This window comes from Lissotriton vulgaris, chromosome 9, assembly GCF_964263255.1.
Source record: "Lissotriton vulgaris chromosome 9, aLisVul1.2, whole genome shotgun sequence".
In the NCBI taxonomy this organism is placed as follows: Eukaryota; Metazoa; Chordata; class Amphibia; order Caudata; family Salamandridae; genus Lissotriton; species Lissotriton vulgaris.
In genome coordinates this window covers 541,367,808-541,381,756 of record NC_141697.1, presented here as the reverse complement: position 1 = coordinate 541,381,756, position 13,949 = coordinate 541,367,808, and the positions used below count along the sequence as shown (strand labels likewise).

The 13,949-nt window shown below is 43.6% G+C and overlaps 6 non-coding genes across 6 annotated transcripts; all 6 read left to right on the top strand.

Annotated features, from left to right (window-relative positions):
• Positions 1–1,463: 1,463 nt before the first annotated feature.
• Positions 1,464–1,535, top strand: TRNAG-UCC (transfer RNA glycine (anticodon UCC)). Its single transcript has one exon. It is a non-coding gene; the product is annotated as a tRNA-Gly (tRNA).
• Positions 1,536–3,068: 1,533 nt separating this feature from the next.
• Positions 3,069–3,140, top strand: TRNAG-CCC (transfer RNA glycine (anticodon CCC)). Its single transcript has one exon. It is a non-coding gene; the product is annotated as a tRNA-Gly (tRNA).
• Positions 3,141–6,252: 3,112 nt separating this feature from the next.
• Positions 6,253–6,324, top strand: TRNAG-CCC (transfer RNA glycine (anticodon CCC)). Its single transcript has one exon. It is a non-coding gene; the product is annotated as a tRNA-Gly (tRNA).
• A 1,512-nt stretch (positions 6,325–7,836) lies between these two features.
• Positions 7,837–7,908, top strand: TRNAG-UCC (transfer RNA glycine (anticodon UCC)). Its single transcript has one exon. It is a non-coding gene; the product is annotated as a tRNA-Gly (tRNA).
• A 1,533-nt stretch (positions 7,909–9,441) lies between these two features.
• On the top strand, positions 9,442–9,513 carry TRNAG-CCC (transfer RNA glycine (anticodon CCC)). The gene has a single exon. It is a non-coding gene; the product is annotated as a tRNA-Gly (tRNA).
• A 3,112-nt stretch (positions 9,514–12,625) lies between these two features.
• On the top strand, positions 12,626–12,697 carry TRNAG-CCC (transfer RNA glycine (anticodon CCC)). The gene has a single exon. It is a non-coding gene; the product is annotated as a tRNA-Gly (tRNA).
• The last annotated feature ends 1,252 nt before the right edge of the window (positions 12,698–13,949 follow it).

Sequence of the window (13,949 nt, the reverse complement as noted above, 5' to 3'; positions counted from 1 at the left end):
GTCACAAAATGGAAATTTCACGAACAGATTAATCAGCCATATATAAAAAAATAAACAAATACGTGGGCAAACATCTCAATCGCACCTTCTGCTACATACATTGTCCTAATATATGATAAGTTTCATAAAGCAGAGTCACAACACACATGTGCTGGTAATAAATTTGTTACAGTGGGCAAACAATGGAAGGGCTGAGGCCCGACCAGACATTGTAACTCCAGCATCTCTATGTTAAAAAGCATTTCTAGGCAATATCTAGCCTCTGAAAAAATATGCAAGATCCACCGATAAATCTGGCAAAAGTCCCTAACATTTTGTGCATACTTGTGCTCTCACCTGAATGTAGCGCCACCTTGTAGCTGTCGAAGGAAACTGCTGCTCACAAAATGTTTTATCAGAAGGCAAGTTGAGAGGAATCCAAGAGTCAGATGTCCATGGAAAGAACCACTCACTGAAGCAGGAATGTTGGAGGCTTCATATTCGCATAGTTTCCTGTCCAACGTCCACAACGCTCCCAAACGCTCAAAAGCCTCACACCGGGCAAGCCCTCACCGGGTATATCTCTGGCTCCAAGGTAAAGCCAAATCCTGAGCATGCTAGTGCTAGGATCACAGAGCGAGAGAGAGATGGTTCAAGAGCTACTGTCTTGATAAAGGCCTGAAACGGCTAGTGCCTAAGAGTGTCTGACTTTCAGTTATGACTGATTGTGAGAGGGGAAGATGAAGTTTTTCTGCACCCAGCATGCCTTGGGATATACTTATGCAAATGAGGTGAGAGCCAGACCAATCCCATGCTACTCTGCCTAATGCTCCTTATCTGCATAAAAAGAACACTTTCACAACGGAGCAGAGTGGCGCAGCGGAAGCGTGCTGGGCCCATAACCCAGAGGTCGATGGATCGAAACCATCCTCTGCTAATTTTGCTTGATTTTACTTCCAAGGACCAAGCTGTCATTTCCACGCTACCAGCAAGGAAAAGCGCAAGCTTGTGCCAGCTATGTGAGAAAAGACTTCTCAACTATCTGTGTCTGCTGAAATACAAGAGAGGGATCGTCAAAGGCTCCACACTGTACTTTGAAAGTAAAGGCACACAATAATAAGCATGAATGACTGGTGGGACCTTCAAACACTTTTATGTGGAGGCTTTGAATTTCATTCTTCCCTTTTTTGTTCTGCTCTTATCTATCTCCTGGGCATTTCATGGAATGTTCTCTATTTCTCTTCCCTGCTTTGCTTCCCATGCTGCCTCTATGTGTTCATATCTATTATTTGTATTGCTGCTTTCCATTCTTCTCTTCTGCACAGCTTTGTCCTTGGTTTCAATCCCAGTTCCTTACCCTCTACAAAAACTTTCTATTGCTTTTCATGTTGGTATCTAAACCAAATGCACCATTGAAGCTGGTGCATGATAGTCATTGAACTCAGGGTCCTAATGTTTAGAACCGAGAGCGCAAAGATCAGAGGGCGTTGGTGGTATAGTGGTGAGCATAGCTGCCTTCCAAGCAGTTGACCCGGGTTCGATTCCCGGCCAACGCAGTACAAATACTTATATATTCTGCAAGCAGGATATATTTTAAAGCAACATTTCACAAAATGGTAATATAATTAAGAGGTTAATCAGCCATTATATAAAAAATAAACAAATATGTAGGCAAGCATTTCGATCGCCCCTTCTGCTATATTCATTGTCCTAATATATGATAAGTTTCATAAAGCAGAGTCACCACTCACATGTACTGGTAAAAAAATATGTTACAGTGGGCAGACAATGAAAGGGCTGAGGCCCAACCAGACATTTTAACTCCAGCATCTCTATGTTAAAAAGCATTTCCTAGGCAATATTTAGCCTCTGAAAAAAATATGCAAGATCCAGCAATAAATCTGGCAAAAGTCCCCAACATTTTGTGCATACTTGTGCCCTCACCTGAATGTAGCACCACCTTGTAGCCGTCGGAGGTAACTGCAGCTCACAAAATGTTTCATCAGAGGGCAAGTTTAGAGGAATCCAAAAGGCAGATGTCCATGGAAAGAGCCTCCGACTGCAGCAGGAAGTTTGGATGCTTCAAATTTGCATAGCTTCCAGTCCAACGTCCTCTCATGTACCGAACACTCCCAAACGCTCTAAAGCCTTATACCGGCAAGCCCTCACCGGGTAGATCTCTGGCTCCCAGGAAAAGCCAAATACTGAGCATGCAAGCACTAGGATCACAGAGAGAGAGAGAGACAGAGAGCGTCGGAGAGCTGTTGTCTTGTTAAAGGCCTGAAACGGCTAGTGCCTAAGAGGGTCTGGACTTTCAGTTGTGACTGATTGTGAGAGGGGAAGATAAAGATTTTCTGCACCCAGCATGCCTTGCGATATACTTAGGCAAATGAGGTGAGAGCCCGACCAATCCCACGTCACTTCTCTGAATGCCTCCTCATCTGCATAAAGAGAACACTTTCACAAAGGAGCAGAGTGGCGCAGCGGAAGCGTGCTGGGCCCATAACCCAGAGGTCGATGGATCGAAACCATCCTCTGCTAATTTTGCTTGATTTTCCTTCCAAGGACCAAGCTGTCATTTCCACATAGCCAGAAAGGAAAAGTGCAAGCTTGTGCCAGCTATGTGAGAAAAGACTTCTCAACTATTCGTGTCTGTGTAATACAAGAGTGATCGTGAAAGGTACAACCCTGTACTTTGAAAGTAAAGACACACAATTATAACCATAAATGACTGACTGGTGGGAGCTTCACACAACTTTCTGGGCATGCTTTGAATTTCATTCTTCCCTTTTTGTTCTGCTCTTATATATCTCCTGGGCATTTCATGGAATGTTCTCTTTCTCTTCCCTGCTTTGCTTCCCATGCTGCCTATATATGCTCATTTCTACTATTTGTACTGTTGCTTTTCATTTCTTCTCTTCTGCACAACTTTGTCCTTGGTTTCAATCCCCAGTTCCTTACCCTCTGCAAAAAACGTTCTACTGCTTCTCATGTTGGTATCTAAACCAAATGCACCATTGAAGCTGGTGCAAGATAGTCATTGATTTCTGCAACGTAATATTTAGAACCGAGAGCTAACACATCAGAGGGCGTTGGTGGTATAGTGGTGAGCATAGCTGCTTCCCAAGCAGTTGACCCGGGTTCGATTCCCGGCCAACGCACTGAAAATACTTATATATTCTGCAAGCAGGATATATTGTAATGCAACATGTCACAAAATGGAAATTTCACGAACAGATTAATCAGCCATATATAAAAAAATAAACAAATACGTGGGCAAACATCTCAATCGCACCTTCTGCTACATACATTGTCCTAATATATGATAAGTTTCATAAAGCAGAGTCACAACACACATGTGCTGGTAATAAATTTGTTACAGTGGGCAAACAATGGAAGGGCTGAGGCCCGACCAGACATTGTAACTCCAGCATCTCTATGTTAAAAAGCATTTCTAGGCAATATCTAGCCTCTGAAAAAATATGCAAGATCCACCGATAAATCTGGCAAAAGTCCCTAACATTTTGTGCATACTTGTGCTCTCACCTGAATGTAGCGCCACCTTGTAGCTGTCGAAGGAAACTGCTGCTCACAAAATGTTTTATCAGAAGGCAAGTTGAGAGGAATCCAAGAGTCAGATGTCCATGGAAAGAACCACTCACTGAAGCAGGAATGTTGGAGGCTTCATATTCGCATAGTTTCCTGTCCAACGTCCACTCACGTCCCGAACGCTCCCAAACGCTCAAAAGCCTCACACCGGGCAAGCCCTCACCGGGTATATCTCTGGCTCCAAGGTAAAGCCAAATCCTGAGCATGCTAGTGCTAGGATCACAGAGCGAGAGAGAGATGGTTCAAGAGCTACTGTCTTGATAAAGGCCTGAAACGGCTAGTGCCTAAGAGTGTCTGACTTTCAGTTATTACTGATTGTGAGAGGGGAAGATGAAGTTTTTCTGCACCCAGCATGCCTTGGGATATACTTATGCAAATGAGGTGAGAGCCAGACCAATCCCATGCTACTCTGCCTAATGCTCCTTATCTGCATAAAAAGAACACTTTCACAACGGAGCAGAGTGGCGCAGCGGAAGCGTGCTGGGCCCATAACCCAGAGGTCGATGGATCGAAACCATCCTCTGTTGATTTTACTTCCAAGGACCAAGCTGTCATTTCCACGCTACCAGCAAGGAAAAGCGCAAGCTTGTGCCAGCTATGTGAGAAAAGACTTCTCAACTATCTGTGTCTGCTGAAATACAAGAGAGGGATCGTCAAAAGCTCCACACTGTACTTTGAAAGTAAAGGCACACAATAATAAGCATGAATGACTGGTGGGACCTTCAAACACTTTTATGTGGAGGCTTTGAATTTCATTCTTCCCTTTTTTGTTCTGCTCTTATCTATCACCTGGGCATTTCATGGAATGTTCTCTATTTCTCTTCCCTGCTTTGCTTCCCATGCTGCCTCTATGTGTTCATATCTATTATTTGTATTGCTGCTTTCCATTCTTCTCTTCTGCACAGCTTTGTCCTTGGTTTCAATCCCAGTTCCTTACCCTCTACAAAAACTTTCTATTGCTTTTCATGTTGGTATCTAAACCAAATGCACCTTTGAAGCTGGTGCATGATAGTCATTGAACTCAGGGTCCTAATGTTTAGAACCGAGAGCGCAAAGATCAGAGGGCGTTGGTGGTATAGTGGTGAGCATATCTGCCTTCCAAGCAGTTGACCCGGGTTCGATTCCCGGCCAACGCAGTACAAATACTTATATATTCTGCAAGCAGGATATATTTTAAAGCAACATTTCACAAAATGGTAATATAATTAAGAGGTTAATCAGCCATTATATAAAAAATAAACAAATATGTAGGCAAGCATTTCGATCGCCCCTTCTGCTATATTCATTGTCCTAATATATGATAAGTTTCATAAAGCAGAGTCACCACTCACATGTACTGGTAAAAAAATATGTTACAGTGGGCAGACAATGAAAGGGCTGAGGCCCGACCAGACATTTTAACTCCAGCATCTCTATGTTAAAAAGCATTTCCTAGGCAATATTTAGCCTCTGAAAAAAATATGCAAGATCCAGCAATAAATCTGGCAAAAGTCCCCAACATTTTGTGCATACTTGTGCCCTCACCTGAATGTAGCACCACCTTGTAGCCGTCGGAGGTAACTGCAGCTCACAAAATGTTTCATCAGAGGGCAAGTTTAGAGGAATCCAAAAGGCAGATGTCCATGGAAAGAGCCTCCGACTGCAGCAGGAAGTTTGGATGCTTCAAATTTGCATAGCTTCCAGTCCAACGTCCTCTCATGTACCGAACGCTCCCAAACGCTCTAAAGCCTTATACCGGCAAGCCCTCACCGGGTAGATCTCTGGCTCCCAGGTAAAGCCAAATACTGAGCATGCAAGCACTAGGATCACAGAGAGAGAGAGAGACAGAGAGCGTCGGAGAGCTGTTGTCTTGTTAAAGGCCTGAAACGGCTAGTGAATAAGAGGGTCTGGACTTTCAGTTGTGACTGATTGTGAGAGGGGAAGATAAAGATTTTCTGCACCCAGCATGCCTTGCGATATACTTAGGCAAATGAGGTGAGAGCCCGACCAATCCCACGTCACTTCTCTGAATGCCTCCTCATCTGCATAAACAGAACACTTTCACAAAGGAGCAGAGTGGCGCAGCGGAAGCGTGCTGGGCCCATAACCCAGAGGTCGATGGATCGAAACCATCCTCTGCTAATTTTGCTTGATTTTCCTTCCAAGGACCAAGCTGTCATTTCCACATAGCCAGAATGAAAAGTGCAAGCTTGTACCAGCTATGTGAGAAAAGACTTCTCAACTATTCGTGTCTGTGTAATACAAGAGTGATCGTGAAAGGTACAACCCTGTACTTTGAAAGTAAAGACACACAATTATAACCATAAATGACTGGTGGGAGCTTCACACAACTTTCTGGGCATGCTTTGAATTTCATTCTTCCCTTTTTGTTCTGCTCTTATCTATCTCCTGGGCATTTCATGGAATGTTCTCTTTCTCTTCCCTGCTTTGCTTCCCATGCTGCCTATATATGCTCATTTCTACTATTTGTACTGTTGCTTTTCATTTCTTCTCTTCTGCACAACTTTGTCCTTGGTTTCAATCCCCAGTTCCTTACCCTCTGCAAAAAACGTTCTACTGCTTCTCATGTTGGTATCTAAACCAAATGCACCATTGAAGCTGGTGCAAGATAGTCATTGATTTCTGCAACGTAATATTTAGAACCGAGAGCTAACACATCAGAGGGCGTTGGTGGTATAGTGGTGAGCATAGCTGCTTCCCAAGCAGTTGACCCGGGTTCGATTCCCGGCCAACGCACTGAAAATACTTATATATTCTGCAAGCAGGATATATTGTAATGCAACATGTCACAAAATGGAAATTTCACGAACAGATTAATCAGCCATATATAAAAAAATAAACAAATACGTGGGCAAACATCTCAATCGCACCTTCTGCCACATACATTGTCCTAATATATGATAAGTTTCATAAAGCAGAGTCACAACACACATGTGCTGGTAATAAATTTGTTACAGTGGGCAAACAATGGAAGGGCTGAGGCCCGACCAGACATTGTAACTCCAGCATCTCTATGTTAAAAAGCATTTCTAGGCAATATCTAGCCTCTGAAAAAATATGCAAGATCCACCGATAAATCTGGCAAAAGTCCCTAACATTTTGTGCATACTTGTGCTCTCACCTGAATGTAGCGCCACCTTGTAGCTGTCGAAGGAAACTGCTGCTCACAAAATGTTTTATCAGAAGGCAAGTTGAGAGGAATCCAAGAGTCAGATGTCCATGGAAAGAACCACTCACTGAAGCAGGAATGTTGGAGGCTTCATATTCGCATAGTTTCCTGTCCAACGTCCACAACGCTCCCAAACGCTCAAAAGCCTCACACCGGGCAAGCCCTCACTGGGTATATCTCTGGCTCCAAGGTAAAGCCAAATCCTGAGCATGCTAGTGCTAGGATCACAGAGCGAGAGAGAGATGGTTCAAGAGCTACTGTCTTGATAAAGGCCTGAAACGGCTAGTGCCTAAGAGTGTCTGACTTTCAGTTATTACTGATTGTGAGAGGGGAAGATGAAGTTTTTCTGCACCCAGCATGCCTTGGGATATACTTATGCAAATGAGGTGAGAGCCAGACCAATCCCATGCTACTCTGCCTAATGCTCCTTATCTGCATAAAAAGAACACTTTCACAACGGAGCAGAGTGGCGCAGCGGAAGCGTGCTGGGCCCATAACCCAGAGGTCGATGGATCGAAACCATCCTCTGCTAATTTTGCTTGATTTTACTTCCAAGGACCAAGCTGTCATTTCCACGCTACCAGCAAGGAAAAGCGCAAGCTTGTGCCAGCTATGTGAGAAAAGACTTCTCAACTATCTGTGTCTGCTGAAATACAAGAGAGGGATCGTCAAAAGCTCCACACTGTACTTTGAAAGTAAAGGCACACAATAATAAGCATGAATGACTGGTGGGACCTTCAAACACTTTTATGTGGAGGCTTTGAATTTCATTCTTCCCTTTTTTGTTCTGCTCTTATCTATCTCCTGGGCATTTCATGGAATGTTCTCTATTTCTCTTCCCTGCTTTGCTTCCCATGCTGCCTCTATGTGTTCATATCTATTATTTGTATTGCTGCTTTCCATTCTTCTCTTCTGCACAGCTTTGTCCTTGGTTTCAATCCCAGTTCCTTACCCTCTACAAAAACTTTCTATTGCTTTTCATGTTGGTATCTAAACCAAATGCACCATTGAAGCTGGTGCATGATAGTCATTGAACTCAGGGTCCTAATGTTTAGAACCGAGAGCACAAAGATCAGAGGGCGTTGGTGGTATAGTGGTGAGCATAGCTGCCTTCCAAGCAGTTGACCCGGGTTCGATTCCCGGCCAACGCAGTACAAATACTTATATATTCTGCAAGCAGGATATATTTTAAAGCAACATTTCACAAAATGGTAATATAATTAAGAGGTTAATCAGCCATTATATAAAAAATAAACAAATATGTAGGCAAGCATTTCGATCGCCCCTTCTGCTATATTCATTGTCCTAATATATGATAAGTTTCATAAAGCAGAGTCACCACTCACATGTACTGGTAAAAAAATATGTTACAGTGGGCAGACAATGAAAGGGCTGAGGCCCGACCAGACATTTTAACTCCAGCATCTCTATGTTAAAAAGCATTTCCTAGGCAATATTTAGCCTCTGAAAAAAATATGCAAGGTCCAGCAATAAATCTGGCAAAAGTCCCCAACATTTTGTGCATACTTGTGCCCTCACCTGAATGTAGCACCACCTTGTAGCCGTCGGAGGTAACTGCAGCTCACAAAATGTTTCATCAGAGGGCAAGTTTAGAGGAATCCAAAAGGCAGATGTCCATGGAAAGAGCCTCCGACTGCAGCAGGAAGTTTGGATGCTTCAAATTTGCATAGCTTCCAGTCCAACGTCCTCTCATGTACCGAACGCTCCCAAACGCTCTAAAGCCTTATACCGGCAAGCCCTCACCGGGTAGATCTCTGGCTCCCAGGAAAAGCCAAATACTGAGCATGCAAGCACTAGGATCACAGAGAGAGAGAGAGACAGAGAGCGTCGGAGAGCTGTTGTCTTGTTAAAGGCCTGAAACGGCTAGTGAATAAGAGGGTCTGGACTTTCAGTTGTGACTGATTGTGAGAGGGGAAGATAAAGATTTTCTGCACCCAGCATGCCTTGCGATATACTTAGGCAAATGAGGTGAGAGCCCGACCAATCCCACGTCACTTCTCTGAATGCCTCCTCATCTGCATAAACAGAACACTTTCACAAAGGAGCAGAGTGGCGCAGCGGAAGCGTGCTGGGCCCATAACCCAGAGGTCGATGGATCGAAACCATCCTCTGCTAATTTTGCTTGATTTTCCTTCCAAGGACCAAGCTGTCATTTCCACATAGCCAGAAAGGAAAAGTGCAAGCTTGTACCAGCTATGTGAGAAAAGACTTCTCAACTATTCGTGTCTGTGTAATACAAGAGTGATCGTGAAAGGTACAACCCTGTACTTTGAAAGTAAAGACACACAATTATAACCATAAATGACTGACTGGTGGGAGCTTCACACAACTTTCTGGGCATGCTTTGAATTTCATTCTTCCCTTTTTGTTCTGCTCTTATATATCTCCTGGGCATTTCATGGAATGTTCTCTTTCTCTTCCCTGCTTTGCTTCCCATGCTGCCTATATATGCTCATTTCTACTATTTGTACTGTTGCTTTTCATTTCTTCTCTTCTGCACAACTTTGTCCTTGGTTTCAATCCCCAGTTCCTTACCCTCTGCAAAAAACGTTCTACTGCTTCTCATGTTGGTATCTAAACCAAATGCACCATTGAAGCTGGTGCAAGATAGTCATTGATTTCTGCAACGTAATATTTAGAACCGAGAGCTAACACATCAGAGGGCGTTGGTGGTATAGTGGTGAGCATAGCTGCTTCCCAAGCAGTTGACCCGGGTTCGATTCCCGGCCAACGCACTGAAAATACTTATATATTCTGCAAGCAGGATATATTGTAATGCAACATGTCACAAAATGGAAATTTCACGAACAGATTAATCAGCCATATATAAAAAAATAAACAAATACGTGGGCAAACATCTCAATCGCACCTTCTGCTACATACATTGTCCTAATATATGATAAGTTTCATAAAGCAGAGTCACAACACACATGTGCTGGTAATAAATTTGTTACAGTGGGCAAACAATGGAAGGGCTGAGGCCCGACCAGACATTGTAACTCCAGCATCTCTATGTTAAAAAGCATTTCTAGGCAATATCTAGCCTCTGAAAAAATATGCAAGATCCACCGATAAATCTGGCAAAAGTCCCTAACATTTTGTGCATACTTGTGCTCTCACCTGAATGTAGCGCCACCTTGTAGCTGTCGAAGGAAACTGCTGCTCACAAAATGTTTTATCAGAAGGCAAGTTGAGAGGAATCCAAGAGTCAGATGTCCATGGAAAGAACCACTCACTGAAGCAGGAATGTTGGAGGCTTCATATTCGCATAGTTTCCTGTCCAACGTCCACAACGCTCCCAAACGCTCAAAAGCCTCACACCGGGCAAGCCCTCACCGGGTATATCTCTGGCTCCAAGGTAAAGCCAAATCCTGAGCATGCTAGTGCTAGGATCACAGAGCGAGAGAGAGATGGTTCAAGAGCTACTGTCTTGATAAAGGCCTGAAACGGCTAGTGCCTAAGAGTGTCTGACTTTCAGTTATGACTGATTGTGAGAGGGGAAGATGAAGTTTTTCTGCACCCAGCATGCCTTGGGATATACTTATGCAAATGAGGTGAGAGCCAGACCAATCCCATGCTACTCTGCCTAATGCTCCTTATCTGCATAAAAAGAACACTTTCACAACGGAGCAGAGTGGCGCAGCGGAAGCGTGCTGGGCCCATAACCCAGAGGTCGATGGATCGAAACCATCCTCTGCTAATTTTGCTTGATTTTACTTCCAAGGACCAAGCTGTCATTTCCACGCTACCAGCAAGGAAAAGCGCAAGCTTGTGCCAGCTATGTGAGAAAAGACTTCTCAACTATCTGTGTCTGCTGAAATACAAGAGAGGGATCGTCAAAAGCTCCACACTGTACTTTGAAAGTAAAGGCACACAATAATAAGCATGAATGACTGGTGGGACCTTCAAACACTTTTATGTGGAGGCTTTGAATTTCATTCTTCCCTTTTTTGTTCTGCTCTTATCTATCACCTGGGCATTTCATGGAATGTTCTCTATTTCTCTTCCCTGCTTTGCTTCCCATGCTGCCTCTATGTGTTCATATCTATTATTTGTATTGCTGCTTTCCATTCTTCTCTTCTGCACAGCTTTGTCCTTGGTTTCAATCCCAGTTCCTTACCCTCTACAAAAACTTTCTATTGCTTTTCATGTTGGTATCTAAACCAAATGCACCTTTGAAGCTGGTGCATGATAGTCATTGAACTCAGGGTCCTAATGTTTAGAACCGAGAGCGCAAAGATCAGAGGGCGTTGGTGGTATAGTGGTGAGCATATCTGCCTTCCAAGCAGTTGACCCGGGTTCGATTCCCGGCCAACGCAGTACAAATACTTATATATTCTGCAAGCAGGATATATTTTAAAGCAACATTTCACAAAATGGTAATATAATTAAGAGGTTAATCAGCCATTATATAAAAAATAAACAAATATGTAGGCAAGCATTTCGATCGCCCCTTCTGCTATATTCATTGTCCTAATATATGATAAGTTTCATAAAGCAGAGTCACCACTCACATGTACTGGTAAAAAAATATGTTACAGTGGGCAGACAATGAAAGGGCTGAGGCCCGACCAGACATTTTAACTCCAGCATCTCTATGTTAAAAAGCATTTCCTAGGCAATATTTAGCCTCTGAAAAAAATATGCAAGATCCAGCAATAAATCTGGCAAAAGTCCCCAACATTTTGTGCATACTTGTGCCCTCACCTGAATGTAGCACCACCTTGTAGCCGTCGGAGGTAACTGCAGCTCACAAAATGTTTCATCAGAGGGCAAGTTTAGAGGAATCCAAAAGGCAGATGTCCATGGAAAGAGCCTCCGACTGCAGCAGGAAGTTTGGATGCTTCAAATTTGCATAGCTTCCAGTCCAACGTCCTCTCATGTACCGAACGCTCCCAAACGCTCTAAAGCCTTATACCGGCAAGCCCTCACCGGGTAGATCTCTGGCTCCCAGGTAAAGCCAAATACTGAGCATGCAAGCACTAGGATCACAGAGAGAGAGAGAGACAGAGAGCGTCGGAGAGCTGTTGTCTTGTTAAAGGCCTGAAACGGCTAGTGAATAAGAGGGTCTGGACTTTCAGTTGTGACTGATTGTGAGAGGGGAAGATAAAGATTTTCTGCACCCAGCATGCCTTGCGATATACTTAGGCAAATGAGGTGAGAGCCCGACCAATCCCACGTCACTTCTCTGAATGCCTCCTCATCTGCATAAACAGAACACTTTCACAAAGGAGCAGAGTGGCGCAGCGGAAGCGTGCTGGGCCCATAACCCAGAGGTCGATGGATCGAAACCATCCTCTGCTAATTTTGCTTGATTTTCCTTCCAAGGACCAAGCTGTCATTTCCACATAGCCAGAATGAAAAGTGCAAGCTTGTACCAGCTATGTGAGAAAAGACTTCTCAACTATTCGTGTCTGTGTAATACAAGAGTGATCGTGAAAGGTACAACCCTGTACTTTGAAAGTAAAGACACACAATTATAACCATAAATGACTGGTGGGAGCTTCACACAACTTTCTGGGCATGCTTTGAATTTCATTCTTCCCTTTTTGTTCTGCTCTTATCTATCTCCTGGGCATTTCATGGAATGTTCTCTTTCTCTTCCCTGCTTTGCTTCCCATGCTGCCTATATATGCTCATTTCTACTATTTGTACTGTTGCTTTTCATTTCTTCTCTTCTGCACAACTTTGTCCTTGGTTTCAATCCCCAGTTCCTTACCCTCTGCAAAAAACGTTCTACTGCTTCTCATGTTGGTATCTAAACCAAATGCACCATTGAAGCTGGTGCAAGATAGTCATTGATTTCTGCAACGTAATATTTAGAACCGAGAGCTAACACATCAGAGGGCGTTGGTGGTATAGTGGTGAGCATAGCTGCTTCCCAAGCAGTTGACCCGGGTTCGATTCCCGGCCAACGCACTGAAAATACTTATATATTCTGCAAGCAGGATATATTGTAATGCAACATGTCACAAAATGGAAATTTCACGAACAGATTAATCAGCCATATATAAAAAAATAAACAAATACGTGGGCAAACATCTCAATCGCACCTTCTGCCACATACATTGTCCTAATATATGATAAGTTTCATAAAGCAGAGTCACAACACACATGTGCTGGTAATAAATTTGTTACAGTGGGCAAACAATGGAAGGGCTGAGGCCCGACCAGACATTGTAACTCCAGCATCTCTATGTTAAAAAGCATTTCTAGGCAATATCTAGCCTCTGAAAAAATATGCAAGATCCACCGATAAATCTGGCAAAAGTCCCTAACATTTTGTGCATACTTGTGCTCTCACCTGAATGTAGCGCCACCTTGTAGCTGTCGAAGGAAACTGCTGCTCACAAAATGTTTTATCAGAAGGCAAGTTGAGAGGAATCCAAGAGTCAGATGTCCATGGAAAGAACCACTCACTGAAGCAGGAATGTTGGAGGCTTCATATTCGCATAGTTTCCTGTCCAACGTCCACAACGCTCCCAAACGCTCAAAAGCCTCACACCGGGCAAGCCCTCACTGGGTATATCTCTGGCTCCAAGGTAAAGCCAAATCCTGAGCATGCTAGTGCTAGGATCACAGAGCGAGAGAGAGATGGTTCAAGAGCTACTGTCTTGATAAAGGCCTGAAACGGCTAGTGCCTAAGAGTGTCTGACTTTCAGTTATTACTGATTGTGAGAGGGGAAGATGAAGTTTTTCTGCACCCAGCATGCCTTGGGATATACTTATGCAAATGAGGTGAGAGCCAGACCAATCCCATGCTACTCTGCCTAATGCTCCTTATCTGCATAAAAAGAACACTTTCACAACGGAGCAGAGTGGCGCAGCGGAAGCGTGCTGGGCCCATAACCCAGAGGTCGATGGATCGAAACCATCCTCTGCTAATTTTGCTTGATTTTACTTCCAAGGACCAAGCTGTCATTTCCACGCTACCAGCAAGGAAAAGCGCAAGCTTGTGCCAGCTATGTGAGAAAAGACTTCTCAACTATCTGTGTCTGCTGAAATACAAGAGAGGGATCGTCAAAAGCTCCACACTGTACTTTGAAAGTAAAGGCACACAATAATAAGCATGAATGACTGGTGGGACCTTCAAACACTTTTATGTGGAGGCTTTGAATTTCATTCTTCCCTTTTTTGTTCTGCTCTTATCTATCTCCTGGGCATTTCATGG